The sequence below is a fragment of the Amblyraja radiata genome, chromosome 28 (genome assembly GCF_010909765.2).
Source record: "Amblyraja radiata isolate CabotCenter1 chromosome 28, sAmbRad1.1.pri, whole genome shotgun sequence".
Taxonomy (NCBI): domain Eukaryota; kingdom Metazoa; phylum Chordata; class Chondrichthyes; order Rajiformes; family Rajidae; genus Amblyraja; species Amblyraja radiata.
In genome coordinates, this window is record NC_045983.1 from 31,006,642 (window position 1) to 31,033,714 (window position 27,073).

Sequence of the window (27,073 nt, forward strand, 5' to 3'; positions counted from 1 at the left end):
AGCACAGACTGCAGTAAGAGTGTGTTGCTTCTGATATATCTGCATTGCCACCTTGTTTAGTTTAGAGACACAGCGCGGAAAAAGGCCCTTCGGCCCACCGAGTCCGCGCCGACCAGCGATCCCCGCACACTAAACGCCACCCAACACACACCAGGGACAATTTTACATGTACACCAAGCCAAACATCAGATCCACATCAGCCGGTCTCCTCTCCATCCACAAGTCCAACCTCCGCAGTTTTGGGGACAGAGCCTTCTCCAGGGCAGCTCCCAGGCTCTGGAACTCCCCCCCCCCAACTGATCCGCAATTCCGTGTCCCTCACCATCTTCCAGTCCCGCCTCAAGACCCATCTCTTCACCTCTGCCTATCCTTAGCCCCACGTCCCCCTCCCTTTTCATCTGTGCATTAATTGCCTCATATTGTGTTTTGAACTGAATTCTGTCTTTACTTTGTGTACTAGTCATGTCTCTACTATTTATTTCATTCCCCTTACATGTTTTTCCTCTACCTGCTAAATTTTTGTAAGGTGTCCTTGAGACTCTTGAAAGGCGCCCATAAATAAAATGTATTATTATTATTATTATTAAACAAACCTACAAAACCCGCACGTCTTTGGAGTGTGGGAGGAAACCGGAGCATCTGGAGAAAACCCACGCAGGGTCGCGGGGAGAACGTACAAACTCCGTACAGACAGCGCCCGTAGTCGGGATCGAACCCGGGTCTCTGGCGCTGTGAGGTCAGTGACTCTACCACTGCGCCACCGTGCCGCCCAGGCTAATTTGTAATCTCCCATTAACTAATTAGATGTTGGTCTCTCTTTTTTAAAATTTTTAAAAAAAAATTTTTAATCAAAAATATTTATTCAAATATTAAAATAGTATTGACAATACAATAAAACAAAACACCACCATAATACAAGACGAACAAATATGCTAAGCAACTGCTAAACAATTATATTGCAATCCTTGTCAAGGATACATTCAACCCCCCTCGGTGCCCAGCAGTCCCGGAACTCCCTCAGGGTGCTAGATGTTGGTCTCTTGGCCTTCATGGCATTGTCTGTTAGGGCTACTTTGGTTTAGGGCTAGTTTGTTGCAATAAGATGGTCACAGTCTCATCGAAAAGGATTGCACTTTCTAATATGCATTTGCTGTGAACAGTTTTTGCAAGTTTGTGTGGAGATGTTTGAAGTAATGCAGTGTCAGTTACCATTTGTGAACTGTCTATCCTGTGCTAGGCATCGCTGAGCAAACATTCACAAATGTAGATTTATTCTGTCATTTATGGTTGCTCCACTTTCTCCGCGCAGAGTGGTGAGCTCACACAAGATGGTTCGGGAAACAAATGATCATTTAATCACAGCATCGTGGGTGAGAATCTATCTGTCTCTGCCTTAAAAATATCCACTGACTTGGCCTCCAAAGAATTCCACAGATTCACCACCCTCTGACTAGAGGCAAGGAGTCGTGGACAGTGGGGAAATAGGCCCTTCGGCCGAACTTGCCCACACCGCCCAACAATGTCCCTGCCACGCTAGTCCCACCTGCCTGCGCTTGGTCCATATCCCTCCAAACATGTCTTATCCATGTACCTGTCTAACTGTTTCTTAAACGATGGGAATAGTCCCGGCCTCAACTACCACCTCCGGCAGCTTGTTCCATACACCCACCGCCCTTTGTGTGAAAAAGTTACTCCTCATATTCCTATTAAATCTTTTCCCCATTCACCTTGAATCTATGTCCTCTGGTCCTCGATTCCCCTACTCTGGGCAAGAGACTCTGTGCATCTACCATGATCTACCAGCATCTAATGAAATATCTCCTCATCTCCTTCCATTCTAGGACATGAGACGTTGCCTTCCTTTAGTAATCGTGGTTCTCTCCCCTCTGCTCTATTCCCTGACTCTGTTTACTCAGTGCAGTGCGGGGTGGTGATGGAGTCAGACTGCGAGGGCTACCAAGTATAAGCTGAATGGCTGCACGACCTCTCAGCTGGAAATGACTAAGGGAACCAAATCTTAATGTCATCACAAGCACTAATCGACAAAAGAGAATCGAGATGAATCAATGATATCGTACCAAAGTCGGGTTGGAAACGCCATCGAGTCAAACGGCGCGGAAACAGGCCCTTCGGCCCAACCTGCCCACGCCGGCCAACATGTCCAATCTACACTAGTCCCACCTGCCCACATATCCCTCCAAGATGAGGGGAGATCTTAGAGAGGTGTATTCCACATACCTTTTCTCCGGAGATGTTACTTGTACTGTAAAGTCACGTCATAAGTGATAGGAGCAGAATTAGGCCATTCGGCCCATCAAGTCTACTCCGCTGATCAATCATGGCTGATCTATCGCTCCCTCCTGACCCCATTCTCCTGCCTTCTCCCCATAACCCCTGACACCCGTACTAATCGAGAATCTATCTATCTTCTCTGCCTCAAAAATATCCATTGACTTGGCCAACGCGCCCTTCTGTGGCAAAGAATTCCACAGATTCATCACCCTCTGGCTAAAGAAATTCCTCCTCATCTCCTTCCTAAAGGAACGTCCTTTAATTCTGAGGCTGTGACCTCTGGTCCTAGACTCTCCCACCAGTGGAAACATCCTCTCCACATCCACTCAATCCAAGCCTTTCACTATTCGAATACTGTACTGTTCGATGTGTCAAATGTGATCAAAGGCATATCTGTCAGTCTATCAGTAGATCGGGTGTTTGTCTACTCAAGAACGCTAGCCTGCACAACAGCAGTTTTGTAATCTCTGTCCTCAGAAGCCTTCAGAGACCATCCAACATGAATTACTGTGTCCCGGCATAGCAGTTTTTCTTTATATTCATGAGTTGTCCTGGCAGCTCCAGTATGTTTCCAGTCATAAATTTGTAATTCTGCAAAGTTACTTGTCAACACTCAGATTGTTAAAGCTAAGTAGATAATTAGAGCCAACAAAACAGTTGATCATTTCTTCGATAGACGCAAAATGCTGGAGTGACTCAGCGGGACAGGACGGCATCTCCGGAGAGAAGGAACGGGAGACGTTTCGGGCCGAGACCCTCCTTCAGAGATCCTTCTCTCCAGAGATGCTGCTGCCGGTCCCGCCGAGTTACTCCAGCATGTTCGGTGTAAACCAGCATCTGCAGTTCCTTCCGACGCAATAGACAATAGGTACAGGAGTAGGCCATTCGGCCCTTCGAGCCAGCACCAGCATTCAATGTGATCATGGCTGATCATCCACAATCAGTACCCCATTCCTGCCTTCTCCCCATATCCCCTGACTCCGCTATCTTTAAGAGCCCTATCTAGCTCTCTCTTGAAAGCATCCAGAGAACCTGCCTCCACTGCCCTCTGAGGCAGAGAATTCCACAGGCTCACCACTCTCTGTGAGAAAAAGTGTTTCCTCGTCTCCATTCTAAATGGCTTACCCCTTATTCTTAAACTGTGGCCCCTGGTTCTGGACTCCCCCAACATCGGGAACATGTTTCCAAACCCTTAACAATCTTATATGTTTCGATGAGATTACCTCTCATCCTTCTAAACTCCAGAGTGCACAAGCCCAGCTGCTCCATTCTCTCAGCATATGACAGTCCCGCCATCCTGGGAATTAGCCTTGTAAACCTACGCTGCACATCCTCAATAGCAAGAATGTCCTTCCTCAAATTAGGTGGTGGTATAGTTGCTGCCTCACGGCGCCAGCGACCCAGTGTATGAACGGAGGCACGATTGATTTAATCACTGTAGATAAAAATGCTGGAGAAACTCAGCGGGTGAAGCAGCATCTACGGAGCTGCCACAGATGCTGCCTCACCCGCTGAGTTTCTCCAGCATTTTTGTCTACCTTCGATTTTTCCAGCAACTGCAGTTCTTTCTGAAATGGTTTAATCACGGTGATTATTTTACTTTCAGATTGTGTTCAGTTACCCCTGATCGTGACTACGGGTGCTGCCAGTACGGCGTTTGCACGCTCTCCCAGAGAACGCGTGGGTTTTTGCATATTCTGTTTTCTGTTCAGACTGAGATACATGTATAAGCTCGATGTATTTTCAGTTTGGAGATTCTATCGAGAAGGCCTGCAAGAGGATATCTGCTTTGCTTTGTATCGACCAGCTTCAGTCTCGGAGTCAGGATATATCCCATCAGCCGTCGCATACAACACATAATTCCCCAACATTTTCACCACCTCCCACGGGATCCCACCACTTGCCACAGCTTCCCATCTCCACCGTTCCCTCCGCAACTCCCGGGTCAACTCGTCCCTTCCCACCCAAACCACCCCCTCCCCAGGTATCTTCCCCTGAACCACAGGAGATGCAACACCTGTCCCCTATACCTCCACCCTCGACTCCATCCAAGGACCCCGACAGTCTTTCCAGGTGAGGCAGAGGTTCACTTGCACCTCCTCCAACCTCATCTACTGTATCTGCTGTTCCAGGTGTGGACTCCTGTATATATCGGCGGGACCAAGCGCAGGCTCGGCGATCGTTTCGCTGAACACCTCCGCTCAGTCTGCCGTAACCTACCTGATCTCCCGGTGGCTCAGCACTACAACTCCCCCTCCCATTCCGAATCCGACCTTTCTGTCCTGAGCCTCCTCCATGGCCAGGGTGAGTCCCACCGCAAATTGAAGGAGCAGCACCTCATATCTCGCTTGGGCAGTTTACACCCCAGTGGTATGAACATTGACTTCTCCAATTTCAGGTAGTCCCTGCTTTCTCCCTCCTTCCCCTCCCCTTCCCAGCTCTCCCACAGCCCACTGTCTCTGCCTCTTCCTTTCTTCTTCATCTGTTTCCTCATCTCCGTTCTAAATGGCCGACCCCTTATTCTTGAATAGCCTATTTCCATGCTGTATATTTATATTCAATTAAACTAAACTAAACATGCATGCTCATAATGTTCATTATTATACACTGAGCACGGCTTGATGTTCAACTGACCAGACAACACACAACAGAAAGGATTTACACTCTACCTCAGCACATGTGGCAACAAAACTAAACGACTTGTCCAATCTCTGCATTATGAATTTTGCCATTAAACTTTGAGAACATAAGACATCGGTGTACAAAATCATGAGAGGAATAGATCGGGTAAGGGTGATCGGGAAATATTGATTAGTACAGGTGTCAGGGGTTATGGGGAGAAGGCAAGAGAATGGGGGTGAGAGGGAAAGAGAGATTAGCCACGATTGAATGGTGGAGTAGTTCCCGATGTTGGGGGAGTCCAGAACCAGGGGCCACAGTTTAAGATTAAGGAGTAAGCCATTTAGAACGGAGACGAGGAAACACATTTTCTCACAGAGAGTGGTGAGTCTGTGGAATTCTCTGCCTCACAGGGCGGTGGAGGCAGGTTCTCTGGATGCTTTCATGAGAGAGCTAGATAGGGCTCTTAAAAATAGCAGAGTCAGGGGATATGTGGAGAAGGCAGGAACGGGGTACTGATTGTGGATGATCAGCCATGATCACATTGAATGGCGGCGCTGGCTCGAAGGGCCAAATGGCCTACTCCTGCACCTATTGTCTATAGACTTGATGGGCCAAATGGCCTAATTCTGCTCCTAGAGCTTATGAACTTATGGTTAGACACATGAATTGAAAATGAGAGGGCATAGGTTTAAGGTGAGGGGGGACAAGATAGGAACCTGAGGGGAAACGAGCTGTCGGAGGAGGTAGTTGAGGTGGGGACAATCGCAAAGTTTAGGAAACATTTAGACAGGCACATGGATAGGACAGGTTTAGAGGGATATTGGGCCAAACCTGGGCAGGTGGGACTTGTGTAGGTGGGACATGTTGGTTGGTGTGGGCAAGTTGGGCCGAAGATGGGCTTTTTTGCATGCTGTAAGACACTATTTAAATGCGACAAATAATATCTCTCCACATGAAATGATTTTTGACTTTCATCAAAACAATCTTTGCAATCAGCATTGTGCAGGAATTTGTACTTGGCTAAACTTGTTCAAAATATGATTGGAAGCTTCGGTTACCCGCCTCTCAACAATAACAGCGTTGTGTCTATAAGTGTAACTCCACTTACATTGGCTCCACCATCAGGCAACTGAACCATCTATCATCATTTGTGTCTATCTTCGGTTTAAACCAGCATCTGCAGTTCCTTCTGGCACGATTTCTTCCCAGCTGCTATCAGACAACTAGAAGGCACTCCTGAACTACTATCTACCTCACTGGAGACCTTGGGCTATCCTTGATCAGACTTTGCTGGCTTTATCTTGCACTAAACGTTATTCACCCTATTCTCTTTATCGCATATCTGTATTCTCTGAATGCCTCGATTGTAATCATGTATTGTATTTCCGCTGACTGGTTAGCACGCAACAAAAGCTTTTCACTGTACCTCGGTACACGTGACAATAAACTAAACTCCACTAATAAGCGAAACCAAGTAAAAGTGCCTAAATGCAGTCACATAGAACGTGCACTCGGCAGTTTAATTTAATATAGTAAAAAAACATAGAAAAATAGGTGCAGGAGTAGGCCATTCGGCCCTTCGAGCCAGCACTGCCATTCAATGTGATCATGGCTGATCATCCCCAATCAGTAACCCGTTCCTGCTTTCTCTCCATATCCCTTGATTCCTTCGGCCCCAAGAGCTAACTCTCTAGGAAACATTCAGTGAATTGGCCACCAGGACCTGCTAATCCTATGTTACATTCATTCAGAATGAAGAATAAGTGCCAGCCGTTTGCCTTGATGTTCTGTGCTCAACAGAAAGTTAATGTTGTAGAATAGATAGTGTTCTGGAAGCCGGGATCTATCTGTGTGTGTGTGATGGATACCAATCAAATAATGAAAATAGTCAGCACCCACTAACAAGAACTGATTAGGTTTTTGCAGCTGAAGGTCGTTAGCAGCCGGAGGGACTGCTCATTGTGGGAGTAGAGGAAGGGAAGGTCGGCACGTGTGGAGCGGCCTTTTGGGAGCAGCTTTGTGGAGGGTGAATGCAAGGCTCTGCAGGCGGGACAAGGCACACACTCTGTGTTTGTTCTTTCTCCCTTTCATAAATCTTACTTGGTCTCGTGGCGGCAAGGTGGCGCAGCAGTCGTGTTGCTGCCTCACGGCGCCAGAGTTTTGGAGATACAGCGTGGAAACAGGCCCTTCGGCCCACTGGGCCCATGCTGACCAGCGATCTCTGCTCACTAACACTATCCTACACACATTAGGAACAATTTTACATTTACACCAAGCCAATTAACCTACAAACCTGTAAAGGGCCTGTCCCACGTGGGCGTCATTTTGTACATCGCAAAATCCTGGGATGCCGCTCGTGACCCTGCCCACGTCACCACGCATCATGGGCGCATCGTCACGCGCACGTGACGCATGGTGCGCATTACGTGCGCATGGTGCGTGGTGACGTAGGCAGGTGTGATGTCACGTAAATGACGCGCAAATGACGCCCAAGTGGGGCAGGCCCTTAAGTCTTTGAAGTGTGGGAGGAAACTGAAGACCTCAGGGAAAACACACACACTTGCACTATCCTACACACACCAGGGCAAATATAGACAATTATATATTATTGTATATAAAATTATATACAAATATAATATGTATTTATAAATGCATAATTTATGCATTTATAATACATAAATACTATGAATTAATAATATACATTTATAAATACAAATATTTATATTTTATGTAAATATGTATGCTGTCTTTACGGTGCCAGAGACCAGGGTGTATATATATATATATATTTGTATATTTATGTACATAAAATATATCTATTTACGTATACATAAATGTATACATTTATACAAAGTCAATTAACCTGTAGGTCTTTGGAGTGTGGGAGGAAACCGAAGACCACGGAGAAAACCCACGCAGGTCACGGGGAGAACGTACAAACTCCGTACAAACAGCGGCCGCAGTCAGGATCGAACCCAGGTCCCTGGCGCTGTGAGGCAGCAACTCTACCGCTGCGCCACCGTGCCACCCAATTCCTGGAAAATCATTGAATTCTCCAGCTTCCCCGCCTCTTTTTTTTCAACTAAAAACAGATAAATTCAATTATTCACAATAATATGCACAATACTAAACATTACAAAACTAATCTAGCCCCAGAATACAAGTTAAACAAATATTGTTAAATAACTATTTCACTTCTTATTAAGGATACATTCCTCCACCCCCCCCCCCCCCCCCCCCCCCCCCCCCCCCCCCCGCGTAGTGCCAACCTGTCCTGGAAATCCCTCAGGGTGCCTGCACTCACCCAGCCTCCTCCGTCTTCTGTCCATGCCGACGACACTTTTGTTTCAGATAAAAACCATCAGCAGAATTGGCCTCTCTTCCTCCCCCGTCTCACCGGGGAGTAAATTGGATTCAGTTTACCAATAAATACTCCGCATGTGGCGTCGTTATATACAGTCAGCATAATATTTCCATTCAAAGCTGAGGTGAGGAAAAACATTTTCACCCGGAGAGTTGTGAATCTGTGGAATCCTCTGCCACAAAAGGCAGCGGAGGCCAATTCATTGGATGCATTCAAGCGAGAGTTAAGGGCCTATCCCACTTGGGCGTAATTTACACGTCATCATTTACGCGTTACGCGCGCATGCCGTGTGGTGACGCTCGGCCGTGCGCGGCGCCCCAGGATTTTGTGATGTACAAAATATTTGCGTGACGCCCAATGATGCCCAAGTGGAACAGGCCCTTTAGATTTAGCTCTTGGGGCTAATGGAATCAAAGGATATGGTGAGAAGGCAGGAACGGGATACTGATTGTGGGTGATCAGCCATGATCATATTGAATGGCGGTGCTGGCTCGAAGGGCTGAATGGCCTACTCCTGCACTTATTTTTCGATGTTTCTACGATAGACACAGACTGCTGGGGTAACTCGGTGGAACAGGCAGCATCGCCCTGCTCTGAGGTGCCACTTCCCAACCACATCAAGCTCATCATCTCTTTTCCACCCATCGCTGTCTTAAGCACAGCCTCTGGAGAGTTCAAACGACTCTAGTTTTAATTAACGGAGATAGCGTTTAAGACGAGTGTGGCCCTCAGCGTCAACTGAACTATTGATCAAATTAATATTTAATCTTTTCTGTCGTTGTATTCGAGCAGATTAGGACATGGTAATCTTTTGAAGGTGTTCACTGCTTATACTGTAGAGGCTAATGAAAAGTGGGGAGTTTAATATTCTTGTAAATATTGTTTCACACCAGAATCGACACACGGACCATAAATAAATGGCTTATTTCGCTTTGGTAGCTCACAATACAACGAAGAAACAACGAACTGCAGATAAAATGTGCAGGAAGGAACTGTGGATTCTGGTTTACCCACAGTGCTGGAGTAACTCAACGGGTCAGGCAGCATCTCTATGGAGAGGGAATAGGGGGCATTTTGGTTGATTTGTACGGGTGTCAGAGGTTAGATACATAGACAGTAGGAGCATGAGTAGGCCATTCGGCCCTTCGAGCCAGCACCGCCATTCAATGTGATCATGGGCGATCATCCACAATCAATACCCCGTTCCTGCCTTCTCCCCATATCCCTTGATTCCGCTAGCCCGGAGAGCTCTATCTAACTCTCTCTTAAAAGCATCCAGTGAATCGGCCTCCACTGCCTTCTGAGGCCGAGGATTCAACAGATTCACAACTCTCTTCTGGGGAGAAGGCAGGAGAATGGGGTTAGGAGGGAGAGATAGATCAGCCATGATTGAATAGTGGAGTAGACTCGATGGCCTAATTCAACTCCTATCACACGATCTTACGATCTTATGAACTTGACATGATCTATGTCTTGTGTAGGAAGGAACTGCAGATGCTGGTTTAAACCGAAGATAGACACAAAATGCTGGAGCAACTCATCGGGACAGGCAGCATCTCTGGAGAGACGGAATGGGTGACGTTTCAGGTCGAGACCCTTCTTCAGACGGGAAAAAAGGGATCTAGACCGGAACCGTCACCCATTCCTTCTGGCCAGAGATGCTGCCTGTCTATGGTCTATGTCTGAACTGTATTTATGGCTTCCTTTATAAGAAAAGCTCTACTTATCTCAAGCAATGAAGTTCCATTTTAAAAACTGCGGAATTAAGTTGCAGGTTTAATGATTCTTTGAATAATTTGAAAGGTTGTCAAATTTACTCAGCGAATTACAAATGTTTCTCCATAGGTCACCGTTCTAATTTGTAACGCAGCACTTGGAGATGTCACTCTGAGCAAAATATTGGCCGGCTACGCCTGTGGCCACTGTGAATGTCAGGTTTCATTAAAAATCTCCAGTCAACTTTCAACAGAGCTCATACAAGAATAACCTTTTTACTTTAGGTGACATTCTTGCTATTGAGGGAGTGCAGCGTAGGTTTACAAGGTTAATTCCCGGGATGGCGGGACTGTCATACGCTGAGAGAATGGAGCGGCTGGGCTTGTACACTCTGGAGTTTAGAAGGATGAGAGGTGATCTCATTGAAACATCATAAGATTGTTAAGGGTTTGGACACGCTAGAGGCAGGAAACATGTTCCCGATGTTGGGGGAGTCCAGAACCAGAGGCCACAGTTTAAGAATAAGGAGTAAGCCATTTAGAACGGAGACGAGGGAACACTTTTTCTCACAGAGAGTGGTTTTAAGGCAAAGGTTTAAGGTTTTAAGTGCCTCACATTTTAAGACAAAGGAAACCATGTGACAATAAAGTATCGTTGCATCATTCAGATTCCATCATCTGCAGTTTCTTCAGTCTCCCTCAGTTTTATTCCATGTGCCATTGGAACCTTAAGTTCGTGTGATAGGAGCAGAAATAGGTCATTCGGCCCATCAAGTCTACTCCACCATTCAATCATGACTGATCTATCTCTCCCTCTCAACCCCATTCTCCTGCCTTCTCCTCACAACCCCTGACACCCGTACTAACCAAGAAACCACCCATCTCTGCCTTAAAAATACCCAAATGACAGCCTCCACAACCTTCCGTGGCAATGAATTCCACAGATTTACCGCCCTCCGACTAAAGAAATTCCTCCTCATCTCCTTCCTAAAGGAACGTCCCCCAATTCAGATGCTGTGACCTCTGGTCCTAGACTCTCCAGCTGGTGGAAACATCCTCTCCACATCCACAACCCGCCCAGAACAAGGCCTTTTGCTAAACCTTTTCCTATTTATTGGATGTTCCTTAAGTCCTGTCCCTAACCCACACGTTGAACATCTGCCTCCGTGTCCTGTAGTGGGTTACATGTCGTCTGGTGCCTCTGTAGTCTTCAAACTGTTTATTATTTTAAAGATATTAAATCAATACAAATTGCAAATATTTGACATATCTATGGATACTCATTATCATGTGCTTGTTACATTTTATATTCATTTCTGTGCCTTCAAGCAGCTTATGAATAAATATATATATTTTAGACCTGAGTAATATCTACTTTAATCTTAAGATGCCGATTGTCCATCCAGATCGTATATTAACCAACAAGATCGTATCTCTTTGTCGGAGTACTTTGCGAGCTTCTTGCTGTATTGATATGTCAGTGGTTCGTGAACGCAAACTGTATATTCTCCAAGTTAACCCTGTCATTACTGCAGTGATTCAGTCACTGGTTGTTAGTTTACTTTCGAGATACAGCGTGGAAACAGGCCCTTCAGCCCATCGAGCCCGCACCCACCAGCGATCCCCCCCCCCCCCCCCACCCCCACATACACGAGCACTATCCAACACACCAGGAACAATTTAACAATTTTTTACCAAAACCAATTCACCTACAAACCTGCACGTCTTTGGAGTGTGGGAGGGATCGGAAGATCTCGGAGAAAACCCACGCAGGTCGCGGGGAGAACGTATGTACAGACAGCGCCCGTTGTCAGAATCGAACCAGGGTCTCTGGTGCTCTGAGGCAGTGGCTCTACCCGCTGCGCCACCGTGCCGCTACGAGGTCAGGTTTTCCAAAATGTCCTTCTTCTTCTTATCGAGTCCACACACAAGATTAGAAGTCGTTCAGCCAGAACTGGACACACTTCTCGGCATCTGCATACAATGGTGACTGTCTTGTCGCTTCTTGTGCTTCTTGTGCGTGGCGTTGGAAAGATCCGGAAGTGGCGGCGCTGTGATACAGCTGCGGCTCGCCTGCAGTCTGTCTGTTTTTACTTTTTATGTTGTTTTTTTTTGTCTAGTTTAGTAATTTTTTTGGTTATTAGGTGGTGTTATGTGTGTGGGGGGGGGGGGGTGAAACAGGGCTTTCTGTCTCTCCCTTCGGGGGAATGTGACTTTTTGTCGTATCCCCCTTCTCTTCCCCCGTCTGCGCTGAGGCCTAATGGCGGAGCTGGCGGCCTCCAACCTGCGACCGGCCTCGAGGTTCCGGAGGTAGAGCCAGCCAGGACTCACCAACGCGAGGCTGGCCGTCTTCGAGCTGTGGCGACGTCCGGGTAGCGGCACGACTCGGCGCTCCGGTGAGGGCGGACGGCGCGGAGCTGGGACACTCCTGTGCGGCCGGCACGGCTACCGGCTGGAAGGCGCTCCCGTGTGAGCAGCCCGGTGCGGGGCTGAGACGCTGCCGTGTGGGCGGCCCGGTGCGGAGTGGAGACGGTGCTACGGCGGCTGAGGCGGCGTTCTGGCGGCGGCAACCTGGATCCGGGGCTCGGCCGCGGGCCAATGGAGGACAATGTCGGGAGCTCGCAGGTCACAGGCTGGTGCCTGTTTTCCGGAGCACCCGTTGCAACAGCTGCGGGCAGCTTCGACCACCCCCCGGGCCGCGGAGCTTGAACCGCGGGACTGACTTACCATCGCCCGGTGGGGTATCGCCTCGGCGCAGAGGGAGAAGAGGAGGGAAGAGACAGTAACTCTAAGACTTTTGCCTCCATCACAGTGAGGAGGTGTTTGGTGAACTCACTGTGGTGGATGTTAATTTGTGTTTATTGTGTTTTGTTATTATTACATGTATGGCTGCAGGCAACAGCATTTCGTTCAGACCGAAAGGTCTGAATGACAAATAAAGGATTCAAATCAAATCAAATCAAATTGGTGGTAACAGGGCCGCGACGTGAACGCTCTTTCCTTGACCCCCCCTCCAGAAAGTCCTGATTCTCTTGCTTTGCAAAATGCGATGGTCCAACGGAGCTTTATTTGTCGCACGTGCAACCGCGCAGTGAAATTCCTTTACGCGTGCCGGCGCCGCCATGTTTTGGCGCCGTTTCCAAAGTCCGGTCGGCCCACGCGCTCGGTCTACTGGAGCGGTTCCCGATCCAGGCGAGCCCCAGGCTCCAGCAGGGCCTACCTCCGTCGCCCTCGACCGGCTCGGCCCGCCAACCAACGTCCCTCTCCTCCCCTCCCCTCGCCCGGACATCTTTGTGTCCCGACGGGGCGCCTCCTGCAGCCGACCGTGAAGGCGTTGGAGGCATTACCCCGGTTCACCTGCCTACCGGCCCTTGCCCCTCACGTCCCCACGTCTCCAGCGGCTCCTTCCCGGTTACGCCGATCGCCGAGCCTTCAGGCGGGCCTCGTGGCAATTGCAACGAGTCGTTTCCTTTCATCCGTGTCTTTGGGCATCGGGGAATAAATATTTTCATGTGACTTTAATGATGTGTTTTGGGTTAACAGCAGCTCACAAGAATAGACAAAATTCCAATAAATATTCGGCATGATGGGGCATATGAATGTTTCCAAGATAGATACAAAATGCCGGAGTCTTCCTGCGTATGTCGTGCACAGCCTAAAGTTGTAGGCCAAGGGCAGACATCCAGGCCAGGACAGCATCAGTTACTTTACTGGGTGGATGGCTTTGATGCCCCCAGGGAAAAGCCTCAGTGGGCAGTCGTTCACGATGTGTGGGGAGGTCTGGTCTGGATGTCCGCAGTCTGTCTGTCACCCCCCCACTTATGCAGGTGACGGGCTGCTCTTGCACGGAGGGTGAGGATTCTGTTCAGGGTTAGTCATTGCTTGCGATGGAGGTCAAATCCCGGTGGTTTCACTGTGGGGTCTGTGATGACCTCTCCGTTGTCGGTGTCGGCATCTTTCCAGGCTCTGCGCCGCTCAGCCTTGGAGTCAAAGTCTTCCAGGGATTTAACTGACGTCCAGAAGGGTTTGTCCACCCTGTTTCGACTAACGCGATCAACCCGGCGTGCGCAAACAAATAGAATGCCCGAGTGACTCAGCGGGACAGGCCGAATCTCTGCAGAGAAGGAATGGGTGACGTTTCGGGTCGAGGCTGGTTATTTCCAAGATGGCGGCCCAACCCGGGCGACTGTTTGCGCGCTAGCCGCAGAAACAGATTTACAATCACGTATCACGATCGCTCCGCACTCTTAATTCTGACAGATCTGTACACTGTGACGGGCTCGATTGTAATTGTGTATTGTCTTTCCGCTGACCGGTTAGCACGCAACAACATACAAGATATAAGATACATTTATTTATTTGTCACATGTGCCAAATGGCACAGTGAAATGTGATTACCATACAATAAAAATAAAGAACACAACACACGAGAGAGTCCAACATAAAAACATCCCCACACAGCAGAATCAAAAGTTTCCCACTGTGAGGGAAGGCACCAAAGTCCAGTCAATCTTCCTCTAATGTTCCCCCGTGGTCGGGGCCACCCCGAGCCCTCCGCAGTCGCCGCTTTTCGCTGTACCTCGTTAGACGTGACAACAAACTAAGCTGCAACTGAACTGACTCACAACAAACAGTCTATTACACGGCAAGGTTTAGTTTGCTCAATAAGCAATTAACTTAAAGAGCAAGCAAATGACTGCCACCTCTCCCAAGAAAAACAGAGCAATGTATCAAAAGGAAAAGGCTACACAGAAGATGATTACACATTAAATTTGCATGTAAAATCAATAGAAATATTTACAGCAGAGAGATCAACATCGGGATTTATCTAAGGTACACAAAAAAGCTGGAGAAACTCAGCGGGTGCAGCAGCATCTATGACTGTATGCATGTATGCATCTATGACACTATGACTGCATGCATGTAAACAGATTTATTTATTGAAATCATATTCTATGTCGCTCTTCCAGGGAGATGCTAACTGCATTTTGTTGTCTCTGTACTGTACACTGACAATGACAATTAAAGTTGAATCTGAATCTGAATCTGAATCTGATCTATGGAGCGAAAGAAATAGGCAACGTTTCGGGCCGAAACCCAAGGGTTTCGGCCCGAAACGTTGCCTATTCCCTTCGCCCCATAGATGCTGCTGCACCCGCTGAGTTTCTCCAGGTTTTTTGTGTACCTTCGATTTTCCAGCATCTGCAGTTCCTTCTTAAACACTCGGGATTTATCTATCTGTTTCAACACCGGCTCATGATTTCAACGTTGCCCGATGTTTTCTACATATTAGTTAAAAATAGCTTAACGATAGTTAGATACAAAAGGTACACAAAAATGCTGGAGAAACTCAGCGGGTGCAGCAGCATCTATGGAGCGAAGGAAATAGGCGACGTTTCGGGCCGAAACCCTTCTTCAGACCCTGTTAGATACAAAATGCTGGAGTAACTCAGCGGGACCGGCAGCATCCCTGCCCTTTTCAATGACTTCCATTTTCCAGGCCCCCACTTCCTCACCTTCACTATGGACATTCAGTCACTCTACACCTCCACCCCCCCCTCGCCCCCTCCACCCCCTCCACCCCCACCAGGAAGGCCTTAAAGCCCCCCCATTTCTTCATTGACCGCAGAACGAAAGGCCTGGATGGGGTGGATGTGGAGAGGATGTTTCCACTAGTGGGAGAATCTAGGACCAGAGGGAATAGGTTTAAGGTGAAGATTTTATAGAAATCTGGGGGGTTACTTTTTCGCTCGTTTCGGGTCGAGACCCTTCCTCAGACTAATGTTGGGGGGGGGGGCGGGAAGAAGAAAGGAAGAGGCGGAGACAGTGGGCTGTGGGTGAGCTGGGAAGGGGAGGGGAAGGAGGGAGAAAGCAAGGACTACCTGAAATTGGAGAAGGCAGAGATTGGAGGAAATTGGAGGAGCAGCGCCCCATATATTTCGCTTGGGTAGTTTGCACCCCAGCGGTATGAACATTGCCTTCTCCAATTACAGATAGTCCCAGCTTTCTCCCACCATCCCCTCCCCCTTCCCAGCTCTCCCACAAGCCCACTGTCTCCGCCTCTTCCTTTCTTTTTCCCGCCTCCCCCACAGACACATCAGCCTGAAGAAGGGTCTCGACCCGAAACGTCGCCTATTCCTTCTCTCCATAGATGCTGCCTCACCCGCCGAGTTTCTCCAGCTACATGGTCATGGTGAATATTTTTATTGAAATTATTAGAACTCAACATCTCAACACTTATACCATGTGGTGAATTAACATCGAGGATTTAATCATTTAAAACTTGACACAATTTTGTTGTAACTGACAGGATAATTCATATCAACATGCCACAATATACCTTCCCTCTTCAGACACATAATTATAGAGGGATTTTGAATAGGCCTGTGATTTGTGAAACTTTTTGATTCCGAGTTGAACATTTCAGTATTTTTTTTAAAAGGGAAAAGCTAATCTGATATAATTAACTGAATGGAGTGGAGGTTAACGCACGATAGTAAATAAACTTGCTGAGAGTAAACCATTCATCTGACTTATGGATGCACGTGCCGTTTGGAGATGCTGCGCGGAATCAGGCCTTTCAGCCCACCAAGTCCGTGCCGACCAGCGGTGCCCGTACGCGGCACGGTGGCGCAGCGGTAGAGTTGCTGCTTCACAGCGGCAGAGACCCGAGTTCGATCCTGACTGCGGGTGCTGTCTGACAATGGACAATAGGTGCAGGAGAAGGCCATTTGGCCCTTCGAGCCAGCACCGCCATTCAATGTGATCACGGCTGATCATCCGCATTCAGTACCCCGTTCCTGCCTTCTCCCCATATCCCCTGACTCTGCTATCTTTAAGAGCCCTATCTAACTATATCTTGAAAACATCCAGAGAACCTGCCTCCACCGACCTCTGAGGCAGAGAATTCCACAGATTCACAACTCTCCTGGTAAAAATATTTTTCCTCGTCTCCGTTCTAAATGGCCTACCCCTTATTCTTAAACTGTGGCCTCTGGTTCTGGACTCCCCCAAGATCGAGAACATATTTCCTGCCTCTCGTGTGTCTGATCACTTAATAATCTTATATGTTTCCATAAGATGCCCTCTCATCCTTCTAAATTCCAGAGTATACAAGCCCAGCCGCTCCATTCTATCAACACTTGATAGTCCCGCCATCCCGGGAATTAACCTCGTGAACCTACGCAGCACTCCCTCAATAGCAAGAATGTCCTTCCTCAAATTTGGTGACCAAAACACACAATACTCCAGGTGTGGTCCCACTAGGGCCCTGTACAACTGCAGAAGGACCTCTTTGCTCCTATACTCAACTCCTCTTGTTATGAAGGCCAACATGCCATTTGCTTTCTTCACTGCCTGCTGTACCTGTGCGGAGTTTGTACGTTCTCCGCGCGGCCCGGCACTTGGCACCCTCTGTGTAAAAAAAGATAATCTCTTTTAAATTTTGCCCCTCTCACCGTAGAGCTATGCCCATCCTGGAAACTGTCTATCTATCCTATCTCTGCCTCTCATCATTTTATACACTTCTATCAGCTCTCCCCACCAACTCCGGAGTTCCAAACAAAACAATCCAAACAGGCCTGTTATTTATGTAGAGTCTGGCATAGTGGCGCAGCGGTAGAGTTGCTGCCTCACAGCGCCAGAGACCCGGGTTCCATCCTGACCAAGTTTGAACGCTCTCCCCCTGGCCTGCGTGGGTTTTCTCCGGGTGCTCCGGTTTCCTCCCACACTCCAAAGACGTGCAGGTTTGTAGGCTAATTGGCTTCAGTAAAAGTGTAAACTGTCCCTAGTGTGTGTGTGTGTGTAGGATAGTGTTGTGTGTGCGGGGATTGCTGGTCGGCATGGACTCGAAGGGCCTGTTTCCGCACTGTATCTCGAAACGAAAAAGAAGAGAATTTTTTTTTTTTCATCGTGCGGAGCTAACATGTCCCGCTGGGGCTAATTAGGGTTAGGAGGTTGGCGTATTAACGTCTAGTGCATATTATGTCTACATGTGACAAGGCGACTCATTTGCAAGTCCTTAACCTGTGCGATCTGCTGTGTTTCCCAGATATGCATTTGTCAATCGAAAATAAATTTAAATTGAAAGAAGAAAATTGAAATTTGTTGTCACTGCAGACAACAGCTGACACGTGGCATAACAGACTCAAATACTAGATCTTTCAAAACATTTTGATATCTTGCAGCCATATATCCCTGTGTAATCAACGCTTCCACAGCCAACATAGACTCATAAAGTCTTACCGTCATATTATGATACAGTGTGGAAACAGGCCCTTCGGCCCAACTTGCCCACACCGGCCAACAGGCCCCATCTACGGTAGTCACACCTGCCTACGTTTGGTCCATATCCCTCCAAACCTGTCCTAATCATGTACCTGTTTAACTGTTACTTAAACTCTGTGGTAGTACCTGTAAAGATGTGTTATGGACACACTGTGACTTTACTTCTTTTATTCATACTGTGGCATTACAGAGAGCACTAGCTGTACGTGGTCTGTCACGGAAACTAGAGAGCGATATGTGGGTGGGGAGGTTGTAATTATACTTGTGATATGGGGAGTGGTTAGTAGTGATGAGGTAACTATATTAAGGGTCACATGCATATGTCATCTACATCCTTCCCCTTGGAAACGAAAGACAAACAAAGTAGTGACAGGGCGACCATGTCTCATGCGCTAGAAATGGTTAATCAAAATCGCCATAGCGGACAGGCGGCTTGACAACACGTCCCGACCGGGTTCGCATCTCGCCATCTCCCCTCCCTGCAGGAACAAGTGGAGGCAGTACGGCAACAGGAGCAGACGGCCGAACTGGAACAGGGGAGCCGGGAGGGGACGGAGAACAGAAGGGCAGGAGGGGATGCGGGGCTCGCAGCGGGCTGTGCGCGGGCAGGCGAGGGAGGATGAACCGGAGGAGGATCTGGATGGATAGAGCTGTGAGGGTAGGACTTGGCGGAGGTTGAAATCGTGCTGAGCGACATCCTTACCGTAGACCAGGATGTCGTCAACGATGATGGCACACGGTAGGCCGGCAAACAGTTGCTCCATTGTCCGTTGGAACACCTCGCTGGCAGAGTTGATGCCGAATGGCATTCGGAGGAACTTAAATCTGCCAAAGGGGGTGCTGAAAGTTGTCAGGTCGGAGGAATGCTCGTCAAGCGGTATCTGCCAGAAGGAGCTCTTGGCATCGAGGACAGAGAAGATTGTGGCCGGACCAACCTGTGCAGCGACGTCCTCTACTGTTCTCATGGGGTAGTGCGGGCGTTTGATGGCAAGGTTTAGGTCTTTGGGGTTGATGCAAATGCGTATTTCGCTTTTGTCCTTTTTCGCGGCAACAACCACGGTGGAGACCCACTTGGTGGGTTCGCTGACCGCCTTTAGGATGCCCATGTTTACCATGCTGTGCAGCGCCGATTCTACTTTATCCTTCATGGCGAAGGAGACACGGTGTGGCGCATGGACCACTGGCACGACCTTGCGGTCGATGACAATCTTGTAGTTGTAGGGCAGCTTGCCCAGCTCGTCATCAAAGCGGTCAGGATATTCATCCAACGGGTCCATTAGGGCTTGCACCTTGTGGATGTCACGGTGGAAGGAGACCAGGCCCAGGTCCTGGCATGCTTGGTTGCCCAACAGGGTAATGCAGTTGGAATCGAGAAGATAGAAAGTGAGGGGCCGAGAGGTCTCCAGTATCTTGCAGCGCAGAGTTGCCTTTCCCACAGGAACAAGCACCCCTCCCCCGTATGCATGCAAAGTGGAGCGATCAGAAGTAACTTGCTCATTAGTCCTAATCTTTTTGAAGAGGCTTGTTGACATAACATTCGCAACAGCTCCGGTATCAATCTTAGCGGTGAAGGTCGAGTTGTTCACAGTTACACGAACTGAAGGGTCTGTTATCACAGCAGGTGCATCCAACAGAGAAAATATGCTGGTCTCCCCCTGAGAGGAGCCAGATTCAGATACAGGGAATTCGTTGAGATGGTACTGGGAACCGAGCTCGCTATCAGCTTGCTCCAAGTTGTTTAACATACGCCTTGGAGCAGCAGGAGGCTTCCCACGGGAACGACAGGCAGCAGAAAAATGGTTCAGTTTCCTGCAGTAATTGCACGTTTTGCCCAAAGCAGGGCATACATTGTACTGATGAGTGGCAAAGTTACAATTGGGGCACCTTTGCTGGGTACGTCCCCCGGGAGCAGTGCCGGACCTCGGGGGTCGTGGCGGGGTAGGGTTCTGCCGAGGGCTGGTAACGCTGGCAAAGTTAATGTCCTGATCAGCCGGTGACACTGCCGAGGTGACGGCTTCGGCTAAACGGCAGGCATGCATAGCCTCGTTGAAAGACAGGTCGGGCTTGCGCAAAAGTTCAGCCCTTAGCTTTTCATCGCGGAGACCGTAAACCAGAAGGTCCCTGGTCAGCTCCTCGGGGGTCAGCGTCTGGCCAGGTGTTGCAGCGCAGCAACATAATTCTCAGCAGATTCACCGTGGTGCTGACGCCGCCCGAACAGTTTGAAACGTTCTAAAATGCAATTAGTCGGAATGTCGCAAATCGCGGGAAACTTAGACAATAAACATACCGGGTCCCGAACAGATTCACCCACAGCGTAGACGAAGAAGTCTGACCGAGCCAGGGCATCGGGACCAGCCAGGTTGAGGAGTAGAGAAGCTTGGACGGCTGGAGTAGCGGCAGGATGAGCGATTGTGACATAGTGGTCGAAGTCACGTCTAAAGACATCCCATCGATGGGCAATGTCTGCATCGAAAACGAGCACATCGGGTTTGCGGCAAGAATTGGCCATAACGAGGAAACAAGGAGGGGGTAACAGAAAACTGGGGCAAAATTAAATAAACAACCAATAAACAGGAGGCGCAAAGGTTAGAGGGTTGACACCATGTAAAGATGTGTTATGGACACACTGTGACTTTACTTCTTTTATTCATACTGTGGCATTACAGAGAGCACTAGCTGTACGTGGTCTGTCACGGAAACTAGAGAGCGATATGTGGGTGGGGAGGTTGTAATTATACTTGTGATATGGGGAGTGGTTAGTAGTGATGAGGTAACTATATTAAGGGTCACATGCATATATCATCTACAGTACCTGCCTCAACTACCTCCTCTGGCAGCTTGTTCCATACACCCACCTTCTACCCGTGACCTGCGCGGGTTTTCACCGGGTGTCGGCTAATGGCCTTGGGTAAAATTATAAATTGTACCCGGTGTGTAGGACAGCGTTAGTGCACAGGGTCATAGTGTATCGCAGACTCGATGGGCCGAAGGGTTTGTTTCTGCACTGTATCTCAAAACGAAACTGCCGATTGAATAATACTATACATTAACATACTCAAGCCAAACTCAATTACAACAGGTAGAGCAAAGGGGACGATACAGAGTGCAGAATATAGTTCTCAGCATTGTAGCGCACCAGTTCCAATGTCCATTCTGGGGTAGAGGTGAATCGGACAGTGAGCGTTTTATTCGACAGATTGCTGGACAACGGCCAGAGTTGCAGAGACAGAAGGTATGAGACAAGAGGATTGACGGGTCATCAATTGTGAAGCCGGAGGTAGGAATGCAGAGGGAGGGCAAGGGCCGGAATTGGTGCGAGACCAGTGGGAGGGAGAGGAACAGATGTGGGGGGAAGCATATGGGGGAAGGAGGGAGAGGGGGGGGGGGGGGGGGAAGGATTTTGTCGTTACCTAAACATGGCGAATTCAATGTTCATACCGCCGGGTTAAGGAAATGTGTAGGAAGGAACTGCAGATGCTGGTTTAAACCGAAAAAAAAAAAGCAATAACGCTGGAGTAACTCAGGCAGCATCTCTGGAGAGAAGGAACGGGTGACGCTTCGGGTCGAGACAATTCGTCGCGAATTGTGCAGGAAGGAACTGCAGATGAAGGGTCTCGACCCGAAACCTCGCCCGTTCCTTCCCTCCAGAGATGCTGCCTGTCCCGCTGAGTTGCGCCAGCATTTTTGTGTCTGTGTTGGGTTAAGGAAGGCAGATGAAGACCCTCTGGAAGGCGACTCCGGACTGTCAAAGCTGCCACAGCCAGACATAAAAAATAGTTTTTATCCACGAGTAGTTGCTCTACTCAACAGCCAAAATTCTGTAGCCTCCCTTTGATCTGGTATTTTGTTGCTTCACATGCTTGATCAATAGAATAGAATAGAATAGAATCTTTAATTGCCACGCAACCAGGGTTGGTGGTATTTGGGTTCGGTACATGATGGTACACTGCTTTTGTTACATACCACTAATAACACAGATCACCGTAATAAAGTGCATCCATACCACATCACAAATCACAAATCTCATAGTGCAAAAGAACAAACAAAGACCATAGACAAGACACTGTATACATCAAAAGTCATATTATTGTCTGATTATTGGACGGAATTGAGAGTTCTTATTGCTGAGGGGAAGAAACTGTTTTTAAAGCGGGTGGTTTTAGTAGCAAGTGACCTGAGGCGCCTCCCCGAAGGGAGAGACTGAAAAAGGTGATTTGCTGGATGGGAGTTGTCCGAGATGATCTTTTTTGCCCGTTGTGAGGTACGTTGGAGATAACTGGAATGGATTGAGGGGAGGGGGGAGTTGATGATCCTGGAGGCCTTGGAGACAATGCGTTGTATTCTGTGTAGTGAGTGACTATCGGTGTTACCGTACCAGACTGTGATTGAGGAGGTGATGATGCTTTCAATGATTGATTGATAGAAACGGACCAGGAGGTGTTTATCGACTCTGAACTTTTTGAGCTGTCTGAGGAAATATAGGCGTTGTTGACCTTTCTTGATGACGTGGTCTGCATTGATGTGCCATTTTAGATTACTGGAGATATAGGTGCCTAAAAACTTAAATGAGTTCGTGGAGGTTATGGGGTGAGAGTTGACATGGACCGGGGGTTTGTGGTTTTGATTGCGTCTGAAATCTATGATGATTTCTAAGGTTTTTGAAGTATTAAGCTGGAGGTTGTTGTCTGCGCACCATTTGACTGCGCTATCGACTGTTAGATGGTATTGTGATTCTTTGTTGTCTGAGATAAGGCCAATTATTGTTGTGTCGTCTGCATATTTAAAATTTTTAACTGAGCTGCATTGGGATGTGAGGTTGTTGGTGTAAAGTGAGAAGAGCTGGGGTGACAGAACGCACCCTTGGGGGGCTCCTATGTTGAGAGTCAAAGGGCTGGTGTTTTATCATTAATGTTTCATTATTATTAATGTTTAGTGTTTTCTGAGTCATTCGTAACTGTCACTGTATGTCATGTTGTTACTTGTGGGCGGAGCACCAAGGCAAATTCCTTGTATGTGAATACTTGGCCAATAAACTTACTTACTTACTTACTTATTAAATTGTAGCGTGAGGCTGGTTGGTGGGTGGACTGATGTTCCCTTCACTTGTGTTCTACTGTGTTATTACCGCAAGCACGGTCCGCTCAAGTTGAAGCTGCTATTTTGGAAACCGCAGAGCACTGTTTTTCAACTGAAGATGTGCCCGCAGTAACACGATTTTCATTCCCTTTTCCCACCCCCAAACTCTCGGCAACAGTTAAAAAGAGCTAAATACTGTAATGCAACTGCAATAGAAAAGGAACTGCAGATGCTGGTTTATAGCAAAGATAGAGACCAAGTGCCGGAGTAACTCAACGGGACAGGCAGCGACTCTGGAGAACATGGTTGGGCAACGTTTCGGGTCTTCAGAAGCTTCATGTCCTCAGGAGACGTGGTCTGAAATGCTGAGTTACTCCAGCACTTTGTGTCTTTTTGTAAATCAGCATCTGCAGTTTCTAGTTTCTACTGTGAGAGTTGGCTGTGTTTTGCCTGTATTATGTCGCGGATAAGTGGCATTTTGGGTCGAGTGGCATTGTGTGTCGGAACCCTTCTTCAGATTGTGGTGCGGAGTGGGGGGGGGGGGGGGGGGGGGTTAAAGAAAGCTGGAAGAGAGGGGAGCAGGGACAAAACATGGCGGATAATAGGGGAACACAGATGAAGGGTAGATGGTTGGACAAAGGCCAAATATTTACTTTAGACTATTGAGATACAGTGCAGAACCAGGACCTTCGGCCCACCGAGGGTTTGCCGACCAGCGATATAATTAGCACTGTCCTACACACCAGGGACAATTTCACAATTTTTTTTTACAGAAGCCAATTAACCTACAAAACTGTGGGTCTTTAGAACATGGACAGAAGCCGGAGCTCCCGGAGAAAACCCACCTGGATGTGGGAGAGCGTACAAACTCCGTGCAGACAGCGCCCGTAGTCAGGATCGAACCGGGGGTCCCTGGCGCTGTGAGGCAGCAACTCTACCTCTGCGCCACCAGGCAGCAGCATAAGAGGCGTGTAAGCACAGGGCCTGTGAGGCAGTACTGATTGTGAATGATAGTGTGTGTGTAGGATAGTGTTAGTGTGCGGGGATCGCTGGTCGGCGCGGACCCGGTGGGCTAAAGGGCCTGTTTCCGCGCTGTTTCTCAAAACTAAACTAAACTAAAACTGAACACAAATACAAGGTTAGCGTTGCGCAGAACCTAATGCGTACGAAGGAACTGCAGATGCCGGTTTAAACCGAAGAGAGACACAAAAAGCTGGAGTAACTCAGCGGGACAGGCAGCATCTCTGGAGAGAAGGAATGGGTGACGTTTCCTCTTCAGAAAGACCGAGAAAGTCTGAAGAAGGGTCGCAATAGACAACAGGTGTTGGAGTAGGCCATTCGGCCCTTCGAGCCAGCACCGCCATTCATTGTGATCATGGCAGATCATCCACAATCAGTACCCCGTTCCTGCCTTTTCCCCATATCCCTTGACTCCGCTATCTTCAAGAACTCTATCTGACTCTCTCTTGAAAGCATCCAGAGAATTGGCCTCCACTGCCTTCTGAGGCAGAGAATTCCACAGATTCACAACTCTCTGGGTGAAAATGTTTTTCCTCATCTCCGTTCTAAACGGCCTACCCCTTATTCTTAAACTGTGGGGCATGAGCGGAAATCCTGGGGGAGACCCCCCCCCCCCATGTTTTGAGATGAGGGGGCCCCCCCATGTCTTGTGACCTGGGCGCTACTGCCAGTCCCAGGTCGCCTCGCCTGCCCCACACTCTAAAGACTTGCGGGTTTGTAGGTTAAGTCCTTCAGTAAATTGTAAATTATCCCTATTGTGTCAGATGGTGTTAGTGTACGGGGTGATTGCTGGTCGGCGCGGACATGTTGGGCCAAAGGGCCTGCAGTTCCCAGGTTGCCTGTGCGCCCAGGTCAGCTCACCTGCCCCAGGAATGGCTCTAGCTCGCAGGTCGCGAAAACTAATTTAAAAGATACACCTGCAGGCCGGATGATTTTGGGCCGTAGGTTGCCAACCCCTGTCCTAGATGTCAGGCCTCATTGTGCCCCCCCCCCCCCCCCCCCCCATGTCTCTGTGGCCCCTATTTCTGGACTCCCCCAACATCGGAAACATGGAGCGAAGGATTGGGCGACGTTTCGGGTCGAGACCCTTCAACATCACCCATTCCTTCGCTCCATAGATGCTGCCGCACCCGCTGAGTTTCTCCAGCATTTTTGTCTACCTTCGATTGTTCCAGCATCTGCAGTTCCTTCTTAAACATTAACTCCTGTCTTTGAATGAGTTGCGCCTCCAACCAGCAACATAGGAACTGGAAAATAGCCCTTCTCTGAATCAATAATGCTTTAAAAAATGGATGAATGATCAAATCTACTGCGAGTTTGACTGCTCTAATATGAATGAGCAGCTTGTGTGAGTGTTGCTATTTCTATGTGTCCGTGTTGGCCATGTTATATGCGGCGTTGATATTTGTTCTGATAGCGTGCACTTCCCTGCATAAGATCTCCAGTTTATCCACAGATCTGACGGGAGAAAGATCATTTTGTATCTCCGCAGGATGTGGCTCCTCCACTTAAATCAAATTTCATAAAGTGTAAATCTGTGGTTAACCCCGATTGTTCTTGTTGTCTATCTTTATGCCTGTGCCTGTTGTTCTGCCTGTTGTTGTGAATGAGCAAGGAGAGCCTCGCGGTGTGAGTTTGGTTTAGTTTGGAGCGACAGCGCGGACACGGGCCCCTTCGGCCCACCGGGTCCGCGCCGACCAGCGACAGTGGAGGCCAATTCACTGTTTTCAAGAGAGAGTTAGATTTAGCTCTTGGGGCTAAAGGAATCAAGGGATATGGGGAGAAAGCAGGAACGGGGTACTGATTTTTGATGATCATATTGAATGGCAGTGGTGGCTCAAAGGGCCGAATTGCCTACTCCTGCACCTATTTTCTATGTTTCTATGTTTTTATGTATATGTGTTAAATAAGTCTTAGCAGCGCTGGTGTTCTTATCAAGACTCAAGAGTGTTTTATTGTCATGTGTCGCGAAACGGAAGAATGAGATCCTTGCTTTCAGCACCACAACAGGTCAGGAAGTTTGCTGATATTTCAGGTAGAGGTTTACACAGAAAACAACATGTGCGTCAAAAACTACAGATGCTGGGAATCTGAAATTAAAAGTGTCTGTGGTCTTCCCCTTGTGAGCCTGGCCTGCACTTTCTGTATAACTTCAATAAACCAATAACCAGCAATCGTGCCATTTACAGTGTACAGATACATGATAAGGGAATAACGTTTAGTGCGAGGTAGATAGATAGATAGATAGATAGATAGATAGATAGATAGATAGATAGATAGATAGATAGATAGATAGATAGATAGATAGATAGATAGATAGATAGATAGATAGATACTTTATTAATCCCCTTATTCAGGGGAAATTCTGATGTCCTTGCAGCACACTAATAAAAATACAACACAGTATTCATAAAGAAATTCAACACCAAAACATCCCCCCACAGTGATTCCCACTGTGGGGGAAGGCACAAAGTCCAGTCCCCATCCTAAAGCCAGCAAATTCCGATCAAGGATAGTCCGGGGAAGACAAAAATGCTGGAGAAATTCAGCGGGTGAGGCAGCATCTATGGAGCGAAGGAAATAGGTGACGTTTCGGGTCTCGACCCGAAACGTCACCTATTTCCTTCGCTCCATAGATGCTGCCTCACCCGCTGAGTTTCTCCAGCATTTTTGTCTACCTTCGATTTTTCCAGCATCT

At 48.1% G+C, this 27,073-nt stretch overlaps 1 protein-coding gene and 1 long non-coding RNA gene across 3 annotated transcripts in view; one reads left to right on the forward strand and one right to left on the reverse strand.

The window, feature by feature from the left end:
- The window catches only part of pitpnm3 (PITPNM family member 3), a 236,593-nt gene that overhangs the window by 23,114 nt on the left and 186,406 nt on the right, over window positions 1–27,073 (forward strand). The window lies entirely within an intron of this gene.
- LOC116989072 lies at window positions 6,489–24,834 on the reverse strand. The gene is made up of 3 exons (XR_004416122.1): window positions 24,816–24,834; window positions 10,911–10,913; window positions 6,489–6,604 (listed from the first exon to the last, which is right to left on the reverse strand). It is a non-coding gene; the product is annotated as an uncharacterized LOC116989072 (long non-coding RNA).